This window comes from Triturus cristatus, chromosome 5_1, assembly GCF_964204655.1.
Source record: "Triturus cristatus chromosome 5_1, aTriCri1.1, whole genome shotgun sequence".
Classification (NCBI taxonomy): domain Eukaryota; kingdom Metazoa; phylum Chordata; class Amphibia; order Caudata; family Salamandridae; genus Triturus; species Triturus cristatus.
Window position 1 is genome coordinate 387,057,538 of NC_140587.1, and position 19,392 is coordinate 387,076,929.

At 44.8% G+C, this 19,392-nt stretch overlaps 1 protein-coding gene and 1 non-coding gene across 10 annotated transcripts in view; one reads left to right on the forward strand and one right to left on the reverse strand.

The window, feature by feature from the left end:
* The window catches only part of OXR1 (oxidation resistance 1), a 1,797,650-nt gene that overhangs the window by 437,848 nt on the left and 1,340,410 nt on the right, over positions 1-19,392 (reverse strand). The gene's annotated exons all lie outside the window — the stretch shown is intronic.
* Positions 9,481-9,611, forward strand: LOC146830916 (small nucleolar RNA SNORA17). Its single transcript, XR_014961765.1, has one exon. It is a non-coding gene; the product is annotated as a small nucleolar RNA SNORA17 (small nucleolar RNA).

Here is a 19,392-nt window from a genome sequence, read left to right on the forward strand (position 1 = left end):
GATTCGAAAGAACCACATTCCGTTCCCAGGTAGGAGAAGGAGAGCATACTGTTGTGTAGTTCCTGAGAATACATAGGATCTGCGCGTTTGAATAACATAAACTAAGGGATTCGTGTCCAGACTGATTCAGACACCCCAAAAGGATATGTTAGCCTTTAGAGCAGCTAGCTCACAGTACAACCATAAGCCCCCTAACCTTAACAAGGAGCGAACAGTTTCTGGCAACTATCGAACATGACAACCCATGATCCTTCAGGGATCATGGAAACATTGCAGTACTTTTCGCTTAGTCAATCGTGCTCACATAGTCTCAAAGAGATACACAGAATAAACGATGGGGACGTTTCAATAAGCATTTATTGAACCAGCGTCATTCTAGTATAAAACAGGTTTGCTGCGACAACCAATAGACAGAAACAAATGTATAAGTATACAAGCACCAACAGAGTAAATAAAAGGTAGAATTCTACCATGGTGCTAAAACAGTGAATATATGTAGGCATATAGATAAATGACGGTAATCAAGCGTACTTCTACTATGCAAATCCTACCTCTAGTGTACCTAGCATGTATGTGGGTGTAAAGCCAAGAATCCCTTAGGAAAGAGCAAACCCCATTACCTGATGGGAGAGAACGAAGGACCCTGTCTTGGTCTCGAGATGGACACACCGTAAGGGATGTCAGACCACTGTGTGTTGTAGCTCCTGCAGGCCGGGACCTCAGTGTCTAGTGTCAGCGTAGAAGCTTCTCTTCTGCCTATATAGTGTTGGTATGGTTCTTTTCTACCATGAAGATAGCCTCGGGGTTCCTTACACAATCGATATGCATGTATATGTATGTATAGATATACTTATATAGCGCAATGACTGTCACCCAACGGACATCCTGGCGCTTAGACTTTTATGGAATCTGCACGATATGTTGCGAGTACGATTATGTAAAGGAGCCTATATCAATACTTACAACTATGTAAAGTAGTTATTTTTCCCTAGGATGAAGAGGACCATGAATTTTATACAGGAGTATGTTAATCTGGTTATGAGCGACATGTGCAGGAACTTTTATATGACGTCTCATGCATAATAAAGGAGGCTAGTTTCAAGGAAATTGATCGACATTTATTCAGCACATAACTGAGTAAAAGGTCGGTGCTAGAACAGTTATGCAGCGCAAGGTAGGACAAATGTAGGTAAAAGTTTGTGTAGCTACCTAGGCCTTGATTGGGTTACACTGAAGTACATACCAGTATAGGTAGGAACACCTTCTTCAATCCCCCTAAGAAATTCTTCACCACAGGGATTTGGAAGAATGGTCTCTGTGAAGAGGACTTTCTGTAAGCAGTAAGGCTGCAAGATGTACCTTAACGGATTAGAATTGCAGGCCAGATTTCCCTAAATGTAGACGGTACATTAATAAAGCTTCTTCCTACCTCAGGATAGGATGAAAATGATTCTGAATACACCACATTTAAAGCCTCTACCACTTGAATGCGTAGGAGCACCTAGTAGAAGGAAGATTGGATTTCCCAAGAATGTCCATGCACTCCTGCGAAAGGCCTAAGTGTCCATGTTGCAGGAATTCAGAAGCCATGCAGTCAAGCTCAGAGAGGGAAGGCTGGGGGTGGAAGATATCTTCCCGTCTAACTTGTAGAGGAGATCAGATCTGCATGGAAGCCTCTTGTTTGATCTTTGAAGACAAGTGGAGGAGATCCGGGTACCAACCACTGCCGATTCCGGAGCTATTAGGATCATCCCAGTCCTGGCTCGGTACAGTTTGTTGCATTGGAATCAGAGGAATGGGAGGAAATGTGTACAGAAATGTCCCAGACCAGCTTATCAAAAAGGCATTCCCCTTTGTCCCTGGTCAGTAGAACCTGGATGTGAAGTCTGAGCATTTTTTGTTGTTTTCGTCCACAAACAGATCTATCTGCGGATGCTGCCATTCTCAGAAAATGTATGTTACAATGTTGTTGTGCATAATCCAGTACTGTGGTTCTGCCAAGTCGTGGCTTAGAGTCCACTTATGTATTCTGGACTCCTGGCAGGTGTATCTCTGAGATTGTTAAGCCTCTGGTTAAGAGCCAATACCATATTGCTTGTGCTTCCAGGGACAGAGGTCCGGAGCGAGTTCGCCCTTGTTTGTTCAAATAGTTCATTGTGGTTGTGTTGTCCATTTGCACTAGGAGCGAGCTGGTTTCAACGGATGGATAAAAGTACTTGATGGCTAGATGGACCACCCGCAGCTCCAGCATGCTGATATGCTACTTTTTCTCCCTGCTCAACCACAGGCCCTGGTCTGTAGGCACCCATAAGCAGCACCCCATCCCTGTGAAGAGGCATCTGTTATGAGCATCGAAGTTGGAGTGCTCTGGTGGAAAGGAACACCAATCAGTAGACTTTTTCGATTGGGCCACCATGGTAAGGATGCTTTTGCAGCCTGAGATAGGGTATGTTTTTTGTCCCAATGATCCGTGAATTTGTCCCATTGATCCTCCAGATTCTGTTGTAATGGTCTCATGTACAGTCTGGGATTGGAAAAAGAAATATGCATGAGGCCATTGACCCTAGAAGAGATGCCCTCTGTCTGGCTGATCATTGTGTAGTGTGCAAGAGTTTGGCACACTTCTGAGCAATGAGTCTCTCCTATGAAGGATACACTTTTGCGATTTTTGTGTCCAGGATCGCACATAGATAGTGGAGCCTTTGAGTTGGAATCTGGATCGACTTCTCCATGTTGATGTGGAGACTCAGATCAAAGTGTCTTGATGCAAATGTGGCAGTCTTTCTTTGCTTTCTCTGGAGAGTAGCTTTTCACCAGTCAGTCATCCAAGTAGATGAATATCATCTTTTTCGTAAGGCTGCTGCTACGACGGCCATGCACTTTGTGAATGTGCATGGGGCCGATTTTAGGCCCAAGGATAAAACTTTGTATTGGGAATGTTTGGATGCCACTTTGAAACGCAGGAACTTTAGATGTTTCCTTGCTATTGGCATGTGGAAGTGGGCATCCTGCAGATCAATAGAACACATCCAGTCATTAATTACCTAATGACATATTACAACTAATAAACGCTCAAATATTTAGAGGTATACTCATGATAAAAACCTAAACTTCAGCTAGCGGGTGTCTAACATGATGATATAAAATAGTTATATGCCTTATACAACCAATATTATCATAGAAAACCAATCGGAATAGAATTGTTGTATAAGGCATATAACTATTTTATATCATCATGTTGCACCCGCTAGCTGAAGTTTAGGATTTTATCATGAGGTAATTAATCATTGCAACATCTAGGAAGCTTAGCAGCGTGAAAGTAATATTTACTAATCTCTTCTGCACTGATCGGGGCCAACCGCGACATGGCAGCGCGATTGGACCAATCAGGGAGCATATACATAATAAAGTCACGCTGTGGTTTACAAACCCGATTCTGATTGGAAGACGGACACGCGGGAGATTTTCACATGGAAGTAAGTGTTGAAGGCGAAACGCTACTAAAGCACAGTTACAATACTAAGTTTAGAACAATAGATTTACAAGCTGGCATCTTTACGTGCAATTAAACGCCGATAGAAAGACAGTAAAGAATACGAAGGATTCGATTGCACTGTCTTAATAAATACTGCATGAGTATTATATTACCAATAATGACATCGTTCATTGCCATAGAAAACATGAGTTACAGCATTTGGTGGTTATCGACTACAATCGTTATATCACAGGTGGTTCTTATAACTTGATTTTCGCTTAAGAGCGACACTAGTAGAATTTATTTTTGATTCAGACAGTTCAGTATAACATTTTGATGGGAACTGAGGGAAATTAGGAATGTGTGATATTCTATATTAATGAAACACACTTAATAGACAGTTTTGCAATAACAACAGAGTTGAATAAGCATTGTATTAATTTCTTTTATATGGCTGAGTAGCTCTGAATATTTTCTTTGTCCTTTCCATTTATAGACCCCTGAGGAAGGGTCATTTTGTTGACCCGAAATGCATTGGGTTGTTGTGAAAATGTAATGTAAAAATACTTCAGCAAAGAAGGAATTTGTGTTAAACAAAAAACGGAAGTATAAATGAAATAAAACACAACGGATTTCAAACCAGATTGAAACTTAGAAAGAATTGTTGTATTGAAAGCACTGAACTGGAAGTAGACCTCCATTGGTCTTAGTATATTTGTGCGCACCTCCAACCTGGAAGCGGAAAACCCCACTTCCAAATAATAAATTGCCAGTGAAGGGAAGATTTACGATGCGCTGCTGTGCCTCTGGTTTTAGATCTGTCAGACGGAGCCATGAAGAATGCCTGGCGCATACACGATGGGAATATCCATGAGCCGCAAGGTCAGCCTCATCTGCTGCCGCGCTTATGAGTTGGTTGGCAACTAAACCACGTTCCTGCAGGATCTTCTCGATGTCCTGCTTGTCTTCTCTGGGGAGCTTCTCTGCAAATCTGGAAAGTGAGTCGCAGAAAGACTAGTCGTAGCGACCCAGCAAAGCTGCAGCACTAGACACCTTCATTAAGGAGGCTGATGTGCCAAGCATCATCCTGTCCAAGGAATCCAAATGCTTAATATCTTTGTCCACAGGTGCGGAAGATGAAGCAGCACGGAGTGTGTTTTCTTGGCCACCGCGATGATTACCGAATCTGGTGGAGGTTCGGTTTTTAGAAATGAAGGATTTTAATCAGGTGCCTTAAATTTCTTTAAAATTCTCACTGGTGCCGCTGAAAGGGAGGCTGGAGTGAGAAAAATGTCCATCACTGGTTGTATAAGACGTGGGACCAAAAGCAGCAAGATTCTTGAGGTTGACCTTTAATTCATGAAACTTGAATAATATAAAATTCAATCTTTGAATACATATACCCGTGTGATAAATCTTTCTTTGATGATTTGTCTATATGTGAATTACTGGAATTGGATTTGAAAAATTTAACTGCAAGCTACTTTGATAGAGTGTGTTAACATTGAATGCAGCAATTAATATAAATATTTGGTTTAGCAAATCCCTTGTAGGTTCTCTTACCCGCTAATAAAACAAGCACTGGCATAGCCAATAGGGCTCGCCTTTGGGACCTTATAAGTGTTGAGCAATGCAGTACATTATCCCTCACTGGCATGCCCACACATTGCGAGCCTTAAATAATATAGCGCCGCATACCTTGGAAGAACGCCAAGAAGTATGTGTTTTGCCACCCTCTGCTCTAATTATACAACTGCCAACATCGGAGGACTCAGGATGCAAAATAAGTTACTATGAAATGTATGTAGAAAGAAAAGCGCGTGTTCCGCGGAGAAGCGCCTAGAAGCGAGTCGATAACCCTATGTTTCTAGCCCCCACTTTATGCTTTTTGTAATGATGTTTGTAACTTTGTATCTCTTGTAATGAAACGTGTTCTATTCTATAGCCTGTAACACCTTTGGGTAATGTCCGCAGTGTATAAAAATGCAAAACAAATCCAACTTAGTGATATGTGTAGATATTTGGAGATATGGGGTGCTGTGGACATATGCAGGAACTGAATGCACACATCTGCGCTCTGAAGCTATAGTTGCACTTTTCCAATATACAAAGAAAAACTTTGCATTTGACAGAGGACTCCTGTCAGTGTCATAAATAATACCAGAGTAGGCAAACATTGAATGAACCTACTGTTTCCTCTAATGGTGACGTAGCTCTGCTTTCTGAGTTTTCCAGTTCCAGCAGGACAGCTCAGTCTTGTGTCCTCCTGAAGTGACCACAAAGGAGCCCATTATATTTGCATGCCCAGAGAGTTGCTCATTAGTTAGCCTTTGATGAATTTCGGAAGTGGCGAGGAGAACTTGTCAAGCTGCTCTGTAAAGTAACCTCAGCTACCACAGGACTGTTTACATGATGAAATGCCATCCCTTCTCCGAAGATGTGAGGAGAGGAGAGTTGTACTCTGTAGTAAATCACTTCACTGACTTTGGAAAGGAAGATACCCGCGTGACTCTTTTAAATGACAAAATGCTGTGTCTTCTCTGATTTCCGCAGAGGGGATATGGCAGTGTCTGCTAGAAAGGCTGTTTAGCTGGATGACCCTCAAGAAAGCTAAATGATACTTTGAAATGCCAGCCTTTTCTCGGATGATATGCGGAGAAAAGAGATCGCGGTTCTGTTAGAGCAAGCTTAGATTCCTGTGCCACTGTTTGAAACCATGAAAGGACAGCTTTTCTCTGGTGAGATGCACAGAGGAGAGCTCAACGTTTCAAGTTACACGGCTCTTCTGCTAGAGGTATCTCCGTTTCTTTCATGATGGTGTGAAATGAGGACATACTACCCCCTTTCAAATGATTTGCAAGACGAGAGTAAGCAGTGCATATTAATTAGCTGCCGTTTTAAGAGACGTCCGGTTTCCTCAGTGGTTGTTTGAAACGATTCCAGATCAGCCCTTATAGAAATAAAAACAAAGTTAAGCATTTAGCACTTACAATAATAATGTGTCGGTAGATGATAGGAAGAGTGAGAAAAGCAGAATGTATTAAGACAGAAGAAAAGATTTCCATATGGGTGGGAGGGGGGAATTGGCATCAAAGTTAAAAGAAATGCGTGGCTGTAAAAGTGAACGCGACCGCCATCTGTTTCCAATTAACGTGACCCTGAGACAGGCAAATGTAAACAAGCGCGGGCGCGATAATTGGAAACAGATGGCGCCGCTGCTCGCTACCGCAAGGTGGATGCCGTACATGCACGAGTGCTCATTGGAAACAGTGCAGTATATGTACGAGTTTTTGAAAAAGTACAGACCGATTCAAAGAGGTCCTCTCCTAAGCAGGCTTGTGCGCTGCGCAAGGCTCGACCTAAAAAGGGTATTAACACAGCAATCCACTGCACATCGCTTTTGCATGTGTGCATCAGGGGTTGACTGCAAAGCATGGTAAAAGGCCAGGCCCTGAGCCCACTCGTCTGCGGTTGGCCAGTCCTTTAGCTTAGGACTGCTGGCAATGCACAGAAGGATAAGCCACATGCTACGCCATTGGCCAGGGCCTGCTACATAAATCACTCCATTGCCACCCCCAACAGGTATCCAAGAACCAATGTAAGCTAAATTTGGTTGTGCATAGCGTGGGGTGGCCGGAGGGGTTCAGCTTCGCTAGGCCATGCGCTAAAGATGGTGTAGGAGTCCAAACCCTCTGCACACAGCCTTCAACTGTACACACAGAGGACTGTCCACCATGTCCTGAGGCCACAGCAAGCCACCCATGCTGCACACAGCCACAGTTGGGCAAGCGCAGCTATAGCGGTTCAAATCTTTTGATTTTTCTTATTTTTTCTTTTTTCCAGTGATGGATTTTTGGGGCCCGATACCCCTCTGGAGGGTCCAGGATTCTTTATCTGTTACAGGACTTGCAAATCCTCGAATAATAAACATTATTTATGTTGTTCCTGGTAGCCCATTTGGGGGTCCCTTCAATGTGCCCCAGAGACAGGTTAGATCTCAAACACATTTTGCTTTCATTTTGTTTCACTTCACTGTGTTGGGTAATGGTGGCTTTAACTGAAAGTCTTTTGTGATAGCCAGCCATTGAGAGTGCAGCGGATTTGCACATTTGCAGGCAGATTCACAAATCTACAATGGACGACAGGAGAAAAGGTTTCCTTGTCCAATGGCTTTAAAATAGATTTGCGAATAAACAGTAAAGAGACCTCTAGTGTTTTAACTCTTTCAAGCCCACCTAATAGTTTTGTAATGCCAACTTCTCAAAAACTACGGACCAGATTCACCCCAACCCGAGTAAAGGCACTTCCTTGAGTAAAGGTTTATGTTTATGCCACATTTCGTAAAATGTCGTTCACCTGTTTTCCTATAGAAAAGAGTGCTTTGGTTGTTACAATGTCACTTTTTTGACCACCTCTTCATTCCACTCCCACCTTGATGGACCTGAATGAAACCTGCCACACGAACTCAAACAAGATGAATGCTTTTTGGGCAAGTTTAATGCAAATTGTCGAAATGCACAAAAGCTATTAAGAAGAAATGCCTCTTCCATACAACTCTGAGCTACTCATAACTAGAGCCAATATCCAGGACTCTAATATAAGCACACATATATATATATATATATATATACAGACCCATAACATTTTACCTGCAATTGTTTTCATGCTTTGATTGAAATATATTATATATCTTTTTAGGTCGAGCCTGGGTAGTGCATGAGCTGCTCTACGAGGCATTCTGTAATGTACACTGTGGCTTGAAGCCCCTTTTTTAGGTCTCGCCTAGCTATCTCGTAAGCGATCGCTATGCGAGACTATAGTAAGGGGCTCCCAAAAGTGGATTGCATGGCGAGCACGCGCACAATCACGTGCATCGTACCGCCATGCAATCCGTTTAGCATCCCACTTCAAAGGGTCCGCTCCCCCGCCTGGAATGCGCTCCCCCACCAAGCGCGCGCGCCACGCTCCGCCGGGCTTGTCTTGTTTTCTGCGGCATACATGTCTCCAGTACACCCTCGAGAAATTCAGCTGGGAGAAATGTTGAGTCAAGCACCTGGGAGGCCCAGAGTGCTAGTCACGGCATCCCCACTTGACCAGAAATGTAATCCTTCGAAAATTGTTAATTTCACGTTTCCGTTTTCCATCTCTTCCAGTCCCTCCTCCCTCCTCAGGCAGTACAAGTAGTAAACTTCCCGATCCCTCCCATGCCTCAGGCAAGCAGAACAACAGAGGTGACTTTGCAGCACGCACTCCCTGCTGCTCCCGCTTGTCAATGTTATTACCAGCGTTAGTTTGACTGACAGTATTTTGATCAGGAGTCATTTAGAATTATTTAGTAATTTGTCTTGGCTCTACTGGGGTCAGCATTAAGCGGCCCTTGTTTTATGCAGATTTTGCAGATGGTCACTCTACATTGAGCTCCTTATTTTGGGCACAGTTTGAGTTTTCAGAGATATGTACACTTTGGTGTAAGCTTGGAGTTACACAAGGTTCGTTTTTTAAAAATGTGGATTTCGTTGGTTTCTAATTCTATGAGAGTGGTCCTTCCTGCATTTGTTTTCCTACTAGACAGATACTGTTCTATTTCAGTGGGTCTGGAATTCTCCCAATATGGCGGCCCTTTTGCTCCGCGTAGGTTCTGTGGCACGGCCCACTATAACGAAACACACATGGTTTTTAAATGCACTTCTCGTCAATCCCTACTTTGCAATTTTGCATTCGGCAGCATATTGAGCAAGGGAACTATGCAATCTGCACAGCACTGCTGCCAACATGGAATTACCGTAGAAGACTGCGTGTGTTAATTATTTGGAAGACGCATACTTAAATCAACCCAAACACGGCCCTGCTGTGTTCACGGTCTAACATGCGTTTAAATAGACTCTATATTTGAATATATCCTCTGTTACCTTTATATGGCTCGCTTATGTTTTTGCAGATGAACATATAGGCTGCTGGATCTTCAATGCCTCCGAGGTAAGCATTATTCAATACTTGATTTGATTCCCGCTCCTAGAGGCGTTGGCAACACAACTGCAGTGCTGTGTATATGTCTAGGTAGCAGAAAGAGGCTAGCTGTGTCTACGCTCGGTGCACCGAAACCATGAGCACTCAGAATGATTAGTAGCCGAACACTAGTTTTCTGGAGCAATAGTTTTCTTGTACAGTTGCACTGAAGTTTGATTTTATGCAGTTGGTAACAGCAAATCAGCACCTATAACTCGCAGCTTTAAAGTCTGCTCTGAAGACTCCTTTTAAACCAAGAGCACTCTGAATGATTAGCAGACAGACACTTGTTTGTAGTTTTGTACGGCGCATGAATCTGTACCAAGTATCGAGGGTACCACACAACTGTAGGGCTCAATTTAAAATTAAACTGGATACAATGAGGTCGAATAGCCCTAGGATCACTTAATGTGCAGTAATATGGGAAAAACACTAACAGTTGGTCAATTCGGGTGCCCTCACCAATGTGGCACTTAGTGCCTTATCACAGCAAAGGCGTTGTCCGTATACAAAGTTATACTAACTAGTCAGTGCTGCTAGCTGCTTCTCTGGTCCTAGTGGTAATTCCTCATTGTTAGTCCTCTAGACCATGCTGCTGGCTGCTTCTATGTTCCAGTCGGAAATTCTTCATTCTAAGTTCTCGAGGCAGTGCTGCTACTCTGATCCCGTCGGTAATTCTTCATTCTAAGTCCTCTAGGTAGTGTTTCAGCTGTGTCTCTGTTCCCAGTGGTAAATCCTCACTTTAAGTCCTCTAGACAGTGCTGCTATGTTGCTTCTCTGGTCCTGTCTGTAATTCCTCATTCTAAGTCCGCTAAACAGTGCAGCAGCTGCTTTTTTGGTCCTGTCAGTAATTCCTCCACTCTCAGTCTTCTAGGCAGTGCTGCAGCTATGTCTCTGTTCAGAGTGGTAATTCCTCATTTTAAGTCCTCTGGACAGTGCTGCAGCTGCTTCTCTGGTCTTAGTGGTAATTCCTCATTCTAAGTCCTCTAGGCAGTGCTGCAGCTGTGTCTCTGTTCATATATCTACTACACTCCAAAATAAAACATAGAGATAAAAGACATTGTCATTTACAACGCCAGTATCTCTAACAAATGCGAGACCTATTGCTTTGCAAACGCTTGTTTTATGATATACTCAGTTTCCAATCCCAGCTGCACACAGCCAAATGCTGGAAATTAAGTATATTATAAAACCCCAAAAAACAATGCAGGCCAGCCACCCAACCCACACATGGTCAACCATCACTTGCTGCATATGACCTTTGGCAGTGTGCAACAGGTGCTGGCTGCAGGACAGGACAGCCCTGCACCTGAACTGCCACGAGGGCCATCCCTGCTGTGCTCGGCATTTGGATATGTGCAGTAGGTGGTGGACCCAGGGCTTCAGCCCAACATGCTATGGGCAGCCAACTCCTAGAGTCAAGGCCTGGCCTTCAGCTAGGCTATACGGCCATATGACCAAACTGTTGTATGTTGTAGATGGGGGCTCGTCTATAGAGTCTGGCCTTTGGCCTACCCTTTTATATATTTAATATGGTTTTGATCATTTGTGCATCTAGTTTGGAACCAGAATCCAGAGCAAGCATATTATGGCTGGGTACCATGAACCCAGGCCAAGCTCTTCCGACACATGCTGCCCCTTAAGAAGTTTGCAGTTCCGGAGCAAGAAATCCATGACAGGCAATACATGGGAAGGAAGATTTTGCTCACTTCATGGTATGCAACTATAGAAAAATGCACCAGGTGCATGGTAGACTGGGATCCGTGGATCCCCAACACCTAAAATGGCACCTGTGGTCCATAGTACCCGTTTCCTAACTACAGACCTGGCTGCCATTTTAGTTATCAGAGATCCGTGCATCTCTGAAGTCATAATTCTTTTCTATTTACTCCTCGGGCAGCTTCAGAGTCCACACAAAATTGCATAGAATTCAGAGTATGCCTACACTTTCCGCTTATATGATCTCTTAATTTTTTTCCCCAGGACTATGTCCCGTTTCCTGAAAAGGTCAAAGTAAAAGAGGTTTGTTTGTTGCAGAAGCCAATCAGTTTTCTCGCATTTGCAATTCAAAAATAGACAGGAGAAAGGGGTCCATTGTCCAATCAGACTGCTTTGTTGTTGAATTTCTGGCTGCAGAGGATCTGCACAGTCAAAATGGCCCAAATAGCAGAGGAGGTAGGGGAATTTGATGACCCGGAATGGCGCGAGGCGCTGGCCTCGCCGCGAGAGGCGGGTATCCCCTCAAGGCTGCGCCTGGTGCAGCTTCGGATCCTGCACCGCTCGTACTACACCAGACAGTTATTGCACAAAATGAGTAGAGCAACACATCCCTTCTGCTTGCGTGGTTGTGGGGAGGTGGGGACCTTTTACCATACTATCTGGGACTGCCCAATCATCCAAGATTTCTGGAGACGAGAGATGAGGACGATGTCACAGGTGTGCGGAGTGTCATTGGTGCCTGAACCCCGCCGATGCTTGTTAAATGTGTGGGAGCCCAATGACCTCAATCGGCAGGCGCAGAACTGGGTGACACTGGGGATCATCACGGCTAAAAGGAACATAGCCCAAAAATGGGGGGCGGAGAGGGGACCAACACTGACCGCATGGAGTAGGGACATGGATGCAGCAATGTTTGCGGAACGCTCTGTGTTTATCAGGCGGGGGTGCCCCCGAAAGTGGGACAAGGTTTGGGGGGCTTGGAACAAATTCAGAGGGGAAATATGCAACCCTCCACCACTGTCACAAGATGAATCTTCGGACTCGGACTGATGGGGAGGCTCCGGGGATGAAGGGGTCAGAGACTGTTGCCGGCTATGCGGCACTGTGCTGGTCTGGGATCCACTTATGTATTGCCAAATGGAGTATATTATTGACAGAAATGATGGGAAGCGTGCTGTTCCAAGTGTCTTGTTGGTTTGCTTACAAGAAAATTAATAAAAATGTTTTGGAAAAAAAAAATGGCCCAAATAAAGAAAAGTGTTAACCCATTAACGTCCACTTACCAACTTTGTTAAATGGTTATATCACAAAAACTATTGAATTGGTTTACCGAAACCTAACTCAGTAAAGTTTTATTTTCATACAAGGTTTGGTGCAAAACCATTTAGCGGTTTGTGCTGTAGCCATGAGCAAAAATTCCTACAGTAGCTGAAATGGCAAAAGACACATTTTCTTTGCTCAGTAACTTTTTACCCCTTGGCTCTGCACAGAAATTAGAAACCAGACCTTAGTTCAATACATCAAATTTCATCCAAATCCATCAAAGGGGTCAAAAATCAAAGGCAAATCAAAAAATGCCTTTTCAATGGAAAGTCCAGCTTAACCAGGACTACTAAGTGCCTCCCGCCACTATGTATTATACAGTTTATTGCCACCGGTGACTCAATGCAACCATAAACACCCTGATTCAAAGCTCTTGACCTCGCACAGTCCGTATGCTCAATACTCCTACCCTCAGAGGTCACTGGGCATGTTCTCTTGATGCAGGGCCTTGCTTTACGCTCATGTACTGAACAGCTCATCCAGCACCCAATCATCATGCTCAGCATAATTGGGGTGGTGAGCCTCAGTACCTCCTCGTCCCTCCCTCGCTTCTCTTCATTACACATACGAGGCATCCTGCCTTACCAGACGCCCATACCACGCGATATAAAAATCTGTATAAAAAGACCCCACCCCCTCCAAGCTCCTGTTTTTCCCTTCTCACCTGACGCGAGACGAGCGTACCACACGCCGGTCGTGTGCAGTGCTTTGGTAATTTCTGGCATATCTTCTTACTGCGGACATTGTTGTATTAGGCATGGCAGGTAGGCCTGGCTGACAGGGTGCCTTCCCTCGCTGCATCTGGAGTCGCGGTGGCTCTTGGCGGCAGAACGGGCTGAGTCCGGTTGATGGAGTCACGGGCTCGGCGTGGCTGAGGCTGTACTTTTGGGTGAGAGGCTGCATTGAGAAGCGGTAGCAGCAGGGACAGCACAGCTCCTCGGCTGTCTGGGACAAAGTACGGGACACAGTAAGGGCCTTGAAAAAGGCTGGGGTTTTTAAAATCAATTTTGGCAATCCTTTGTGTAGTTTTGTGATTGGATATTTGTTTTTCCGTTGCTTACTGGAGACTGGGGTTTCTTACCAGTTTGTGACTACTGTTCTGGTTTTACCCAAAATTCATAAGGCAGAGACCTCCTCCAGGCCAACCTATAATCTCAGGCATAGGCTCCATTTTGGAACCTTTGTCCCAGTGTGTGGATTTCTTTCTTCAACCAATTGTTCAAGGAATGCCTACATATCTACATGATACAAGAGATGTTCTTCGCCTCATGACAGACATTGAATTCAAGGTTGAAACAGATTTATTGGCATCTTTTGACATGGAATCGTTGTACACATGCATTCCACAGGAGGACACGCTTTCTACAGTGGAAGCTCAACTTTTATCCCATGATTTGGAAACTATAACTCCAGTACATTTTATCATGTGGTGCGCGAGAATTGTCATGAAAGAAAATTTCTTTAAATTTGAGGACTTATTGCACCTACAGGTCTCGGGGGCATCCATGGGCAGCACCTTTGTCCCAAGTTTAGCAAATCCATATATGCACTCGGTCGAGACCTCCACCATCTTAACTTCTACCAATCCTTTCTTTGACCAGATACGTCTTTGGAAGCGCTACATTGATGATATTTTTGTAATTTCAAGGGGAACTGCTGAAGCCCTATCCTTTTTTCATCAATGGCTGAACACCTGCAATGCATTTCTCAAATTGACCTGTTAATTTAGCCATGAGCGCCTCCCATTTCTGGATCTGATTTATGTGTCGGAAGGCACCTTACAGACTGAGCAATACCGGAAACCTATGGCTAAGAATTCCTTCTTAGCCTACTCCAGTCATCACCCTAAACCACTAAGAGAAATCCTACCTTTTGGCCAGTTCTTGAGGTTACGGCAAACTGTTCAGATGTCAATAAATACCAAAACCATGCATCTGTTTTGAAAAGACAAATACTGGATCACCACTATCCATACTCACTAATACGCAGGCCAGCTAAAAGGGCTAGAATCAATCATTGTGAGTCTCTGTTAGAACGAAGTCCTGGCAAGGAACCTACCTATAGACTGGTGTGTGTACATATATTTAATATAAATCGACCCTGACCCAAAGATGTATCAACAATAACTGGAACATCCTGAATAAAGGGGCTTTAACTCTACCTAGACCCATGTTCGCTTTCAAACGAAGTACTAATCTTCGTGATAGACTAGTGAACACAAGATCACGCACTGTTGTCAAGAATAAACAATCAACTCTTTGGGGCCTCCCGTCCATCAAAGGTTAGTTTTCCTGTGGAACATGCAATGTGTGTCATCAAACCCCACATGTCGATATAAGCACAGACTCATCCTGGGAATTGAGACAATATACTAATTGTAACTCGGAATATCTGATCTATCAGATCACCTGCCCATGTGGACTGAGGTATGTGGGTATGACTACCCAAAAAACATAAGGACATGGATTATGGAACACAAATGTACCATCCGCTCTAAAAAAAAGAAGCCACAATACTTACGGCACATTTTCTGGAAAAGGGGCATGAGGCAGAGGATTGGAGATGATTATCACCCACTACCTCTTCAAGCTTGAACAACGTTGGGTTTTTAGACTACCGAGTGCCAGCCATGGGCTCAATGAAGACATCCCCTGGATCAACTTATACTCTAGTTAGACCACAATTATCGCTGTTATTATGTGATCTTCTGAACTTTTTTTTAATATTACATACCTTTGCATCCCGTCCCCTTGCTTTTCCCCCTCATTCCTCTTGGACATATATATTTTCCCTCTTGGATATATATGTATATCAACCTCGACCCATTCACGCATCAATCCTTATGCGTGCAACATCTTGATATTTACTTCTTTTTTCTTTTGTCTTGACTTATTAGTGGACGTTACACTTTTTATTTATCTTGTTTTCTCCAAAGAGACGCCTCTCTTCTACTTGTACCCACGATAGCTGCTTGGCTGGGACTATTTAAAGTAGACCCTACTTTCTGACATGTTTCCATGATCGAACGCAGGCTCACGACACCTAGCAATACATTAGGCCACAAAGAGAGTCTTGGGAACTACACATTTTGACTCCTCAGGCTTCACTTCCGGAGCGTACACGTTGTCCTTAGCCCCGGAACTTCCTATTATACGCGAGTAATCATGTGACCTCTCTTTGTGAACAAGGAAGTTTACATAACCCCCTGAGCATGATCAGTTTCCTCTGTCCATACAATGGCGCAAACATATGCCCGAGGCAGTCTTGCTGTTGAGGTACGTGTCTGCTCGTGAATACAATTGTTTAGAAATGCTTGTCCTCACATTTTACAATCTACTCGTCCTGGGTAGGTGAGGGATTGTATCAGTTATCGGGTTCCCTCGCTTAATCAAATTGAATTTACAACCCCCTTGTGTAATTAAGTCCCGATTTCCTGGATTTTAGTCCTGAGTCTGGCAAGAATAGGTATCACATCTCTGTGACTCCAACTGATGATTCCCAGAGCGCATACTGCTGACGCTGACACTATTGCGGCACAGATTAATGCTTGAGGCAGCCACGTTTAAGCGGGACCACACTATGCGCAAGGGCTTACATTTGGATATTTATTTTATGATAGGCTGGAGCATAGAGTTAGGCTGTGTCTCTCATCTTAGTAGTGATGCTGGCCATGCTTCAGACCGCTCATACTCTTTTAAACATTATGTAACATTTTGGCCACTTTGTCTTGGCACCCTTCTTTTGAATACTGTGGTCCTAGACACACCATATGTGTCCTCATGCTCCATATACTTATATTTTTGTCTTTCCATAGGCAAGACAGTAAGGTAAGATAGGTTAGACACTGTAAATAAAACAGACTGGAACACAACAACACCCCCCCCCATTTATCAATTCATTTAACTAAGTCTGTTTAATGGGACATTACTCGAATTGTGTCACCCTGCTCGTTCACAGTTCTCACGACTTGGAGTCTACCTGTTTTGCACCTTTCTTGTTTGTTTGTTCATTATTTTTGACTGTCGACCTAACAAAGGCATGTCATTTTCAGTTTGTCTCTATACTAGTGGTTACAGTTTGACCTACTTATGTGTCCTCTTTTCTTTAGGACATTTTGGCTCCCTTGAGTTTGCGCCAAGGTAGAGTTGAATTAAATTACCTGAATAAATAAGCGGGTAAGCAATAAAGTGAGACATTCCTATTAGTTGAAAGTGACAGTGTATGTTTGGAGAGTACATACCTTGCTACACATGCTTTTTTTATATTCCCTTTCAGGTTATTCACAACCACCTGTGGAACCCTATCTGAGCGAAGACTTACCTCATACCACTGGTGCAGTATTGTATGTCAAAATACTGAGAACTGTGATGCGACACCTGCATCACTCGTTATCCTTATTGTTTTTTACGTCACCTATTCACTTTCTTCCTGGTCCTGATGAAAGGAGCTGCACCTCTAAGGAGGGCATTAGGCAGAAACATGTCGACCAATATCCATCTATGACTGGTTGAATTCCCTACCTTTAATAGTACTTGTTTTTAGTCCTGACCTATGGAGGCCCTAATAACAAATTGTTTTGCCTACTATAGAATTAGTTTTATCTCACCTTTCACTCTTTAGTCACTTTTCACCACACTCTGTCCACATCATTGGCTTTAGGAAACCTCTAGCAGAAACATTGAAAATATCCCTGAGCTCCTCCATCTCAGACAGGGGGTTGTAACCCACATCACAACTAGGTTTGTGATGTGAGGAGGTTACCCTATGATGAAGCATGCCACTTACGGGTGGGTGAGGGGAACCGTCCTGCAAAAGAGATATCCCACTCCTTTATATCTCTTTACTCTCCACACAGACCCAGGTAGCCTCATGGTGTTTTGTACTGTTCTGGTTGGTCTTTCGTGGGGGAAGTTTTACCTATATCTAGGGGTTTCTTGCTGTGTGTCATTATGGTGGGGAAACGTGCATCTAAGGGCAAGCATGTCCTGTCCTCTTCTTCGGACTATGAGGAGCCCATTCCAGCTCGACGGAGTAGGTCAAGGGGTCCAGTGGATTCTTCTGCCCTTCTCTCGGCTTCTGAGTTTCAGGCTATGGTTGAGGCTCCAGTGGCTTGTGCTCTGGAGTCCAGGGTTCCGTCCAAGAGCAGTGGCTCTCGTTATGTGGTGGGTCCGGTGGATTCACCCTCAGGAGACTCTTTGGCTTCTGAAAGTAGCCGTCCTTCTACTTCTATGGAGAAATTTGTGTGTAGAGAAGAGGTTCCTGATATTCTTCTAAATATCCAGGAGACTTTTTTTTTTCTTTTGAGGGGACAGAAAGTATTTTTCCCCAGTATGATAAACCCACTTTTTTTGCAATGTCATTTCATGGTCGAATCAAGGACTTGATAGCTGGTGAATGGTATGACAAGGAACGCTCTTCGGTTCTATGCTTTTTCGAGAAGCTGTACTCTCTGGAGGAGGGGAGGACTCTCTTCCTCACTCTGTTAAGGTGGACCCCATTTTGGCCACTCTAATTGGTCGTACAGTGATCAATCCAGAGGATTATTCTCCTATGGATGCTACAGACAAGAAAGTTGATGGAGCTCTAAAGAAGGAGTTCTCGGGGGCGTGGCCAAGCCACGGACCAAGATGGCCACGCTGCTTTGAAGCTCCAGCCGGTTGCTCGAGCAAAATCAGTCTCTCTCTCCAAATACAGATTGCTATGGTGTTTTGACCCACTACGCTGAATCTCCTTCTGATGGTGCCGCAATGAAGCTGTTTTGACCCCCCCAGTCCGCCTGCAACCCGATGAAAATCGCTCTGGGAATTTGATGGGAGGGGCCTGTTCCGTCCTCCGACGCAGCCTTATGGAGCTCCCGGGCCACTGGCATCTGGATCACTCCCAGGGGGGCCTGGTGGAGCCCACCCTGGAATTGCTGGCTTTGGTCCCTGCGGCAGTGAGTGTGACGCTTGCTGGGCCTCCCCCGCCCTCCTATACCCACTTTTGCCATCGCTGCACGCTCCCTCTACCAGCTCCCATAGGAGACGCGCTCGTCATCGCCGACACTCCTGGAGGCCCCCGGGGAGACCGGGTTCTCGGGCGAGCCAAGGAGGCAGCCACCCGGCTGCGCACTGGGTCTGTGGGGGGTGGGTGGCTGGGTGCACCGTGGGCCTGCTCCCGCTCGCGCTGCGGATCGCCGGCAGCACAGCTGAATAATTAGAGGCCCCACCCCTGGACCCTCAGCGCTGTGGGGTGGCGGTGCAGGGCCAATTACACGCCGCTATGAGGACGAAGAACCGAGTAGTAGCTGGCCACTTCACAGGGAGGGATCACCTCCAAACGAACCAGGTGAAGCCACTGACATCGCGGGAACACTGGTCTCTCCCTGCATGCTTAATCAGATAACTGCATCAAGCCTAAAACACCAAACAGACTGGGGGAGATTCTCACTTGTTGGATATATGCTTAAAGTTCAGTCCCTGGCGTGAGGTCTTCCCCCCAATATCTGGCCACAAAACACTCGGAAACGCCCCTGGCGCCTACAGCAATGGGCTAAAGGCTGGCTGGGCACCTGAGTACTTACACGACAGCATCCCACCCTCTACACTTCGGCTGCTGCGGTGCTCATGCTGCACTAACTTGGCATTGCTGCATCGCGTCATATTGCCTCATCCGGCTAGCTATCGTCGCTAACGGCTGGCTCACCACTCTGCCACGGTCACACTGGTATGGGCAAGAAAGATCCCAAACAGATGTTAACATTCCCCATCGCCACAGAGAGAACACAAGACCACAGCGCCATCATGGCGGACGGTGACCAGGACTTGGCCAATGCGTCTGAGACCACCTCCTCCCATTCCGATTTGTTAGCGGAACTCAGATACAGGAAC